The sequence below is a fragment of the Neolamprologus brichardi genome, chromosome 4 (genome assembly GCF_056152115.1).
Source record: "Neolamprologus brichardi isolate AB-2024 chromosome 4, ASM5615211v1, whole genome shotgun sequence".
Classification (NCBI taxonomy): domain Eukaryota; kingdom Metazoa; phylum Chordata; class Actinopteri; order Cichliformes; family Cichlidae; genus Neolamprologus; species Neolamprologus brichardi.
In genome coordinates this window covers 13,172,115-13,174,627 of record NC_142107.1, presented here as the reverse complement: position 1 = coordinate 13,174,627, position 2,513 = coordinate 13,172,115, and positions in this window count along the sequence as shown.

Here is a 2,513-nt window from a genome sequence, read left to right as displayed (position 1 = left end):
CAAGCAGTAAAAGAATTCTTCATTTGAACTATTTCACTGTCAGCAGAAATCCCGCAGTATTGAAACTGGCAATTGAAATCAAAATATCCTAACAAACCAGTCCTAACAAGGATTCATGGTGTTGTGAGGGGGAGGGAATACACAGTGAGTTGTGTGTTTGAGTGTGTCTGTGTGTGCTCCTGAATGAAAAGCGGAAACCCAAATAGCTGAGCTGATTTGCCACAGACAGACCTGGGTCTGGGGAGACACCAGGCTCGTCTGGGACCCCCCGAACTGATTGTCGTGATCGTTGCCCAGTTTGGTCATGTGACGCTTATGCAATGTTGTCCAACCTGCAGCTGGGGTGGAAATCAGTCACCCAACACACAAACCCTCTTTTCTTTTCCCAGACAAGAGCTTTTTGGTAACAACAGCCACTTTGCTCACATGACCAAAAGAGCATCCTGTCAGTTGAATTCATTACTTGCAACAATTCAGTATGTTGTTTTTTTTTCAGCACATACATGAGCACGAACACTCACTTAGCCTTTGAGTGCATTTCCTTCATGTTAGCGCAGAAGCATGGAATTGTACTAACAACTGGTTATGCACTTTTCACATATTATCATTTCTATTGTGGGCCTGCAGGGCTACAGGGGAAACAATCGCTGCTCCACTATAATCCTCACTGAGGTAATGAGGGTTTTAAAATATGACGTGAGGCTCAGTGAACCTAAAGGTAAAGAAGGGCAAATGCAACAGAGCGCTAACTTGGAGAGAAAAAGATTAGATCTTGCATTTAAACAAATAATTGACCTGCGTCATTTAAAACCTTGAGACTTTTAGCTCTGCGATAATTTGACTGAAAAGCTTCATTTTTAAATTTGTACTTATTATTTTTAAAGCAGTCAAAATATACTTCTTTGCCAAACACAGACATTTGATCTACAGCTGATGGATAAGTGTGTGTCTGCGTGGATGTTTGTGGATGTGCATTCTGCGCATTGGCTGCAGACACCTTCAGTAAGCTTTTGTTTACAATCATAGGTAATATGATGGAAATGAGCGTGTCCTTGTGTTTTTTTTGCAAGAATAACATCTATATTTTTTATTAGTGTGGTAAAACCAGAGTTCTCTCCTTGAAGTGAAGACAGGGCCACATAGAGGGCGGTTTTTAAATAGAGTCCAGTCCCAGTAGGCTTCTGGTTTTGCCATATGCCACTACAATTCACAGTTATTAGCACTAGCACCTTACAAGCACACAAGTATGCAGATACACACACGGCCCCACACACACACTCATAGGTCATAGGTCATTTGTTGTCAACCATCTCTGTATTATTTCAGGCTACATGCTGTTTAAAGGCTTAACTTGGCCAAAGTAGAAACATGAAAGCGACCCCCAGTAATAAATTCATTCAGGGATGAATCACATTGTTTTAGGTTAAACTCAATACACCACGATTTTGGAATATGTGTCTAAATTGTAAGAAAAATTGGATTAAAATTGCCTAGATGACTTTTAATCTCCGATTCATGTAAAGTTTTCTTTCTTTCTTTTTTTCCCCCTTCGCCAAATTTACCTGGTACAGATATTCTCTAAACGTGGAATCCATATAACGCTCAAAATACCCCGGATGTACGGCTGCATGTAATATTTCTGGGTATTTTATTGTGGAACTAAAATCATATGGACATTTTTTCCCCTTTCCCTAATATCCAAGGGCCCTTTATCCGTGTATAGATGTGGGTGGGAGGCTACAGACTGTCAATCATTAATGCTTCATTGATCAAGGACAATCCCCGTCGTAAAAACGGTCTCTCTCTCTCTCTCTCTTTTTTTTTCTGCAGAAATCTCTCACTCCGCATTAATTATCACTCTGCCTGTTGTGTGTGGGCGTGCGTGCACACACGCGTATTAGCGTGTGTGCTCCTGTGTGCAACTAAGCACCCTTTTGAATATTTCGCATTGCACGCACTCACTTGAGAAGGGCTCATGATGAGATGAAATTCCAGCACCTTCTGCTAAAATACAAGTTAGTATTCAAGCAATGTGGCCGAGCGTTTGTGAAATCTCACACAGGGCAGTGCACACAAAACTCGAAAGAAGAAAGAAAGGGGGGGAAATGCATTAGCCAAGTCCATCTTAACGTAGGGCATATTTTGATTTTTTAGCAATTGAGGGCTGAGGTATACAGGCTCTCTGAAGTGAAGTGACACCAAAACAGCCTTTTTGCTCAAAAATATATAAATTACTCGCTTTTTCTTTTCTTTTTCTTTTTTTGGCTATCCGTTTAAAAATAAGATTCTTAGATGGATGTCTAAAAATAAAAGATTCTTAGATGGATGTCTAACACACACGCGCACACATAATTTACCATAAACCTTTATTTTTGCCTTAAATAGCTGTCCTTAAATTCCCTTAAATCTACCTTTTTAAAACCACACACACACACTAAAAAAATTCCAATAAATAAATGAATAATTACAGTTATTAGTCATCATCCATACATTGCCAAATAAGAAAAAAATAA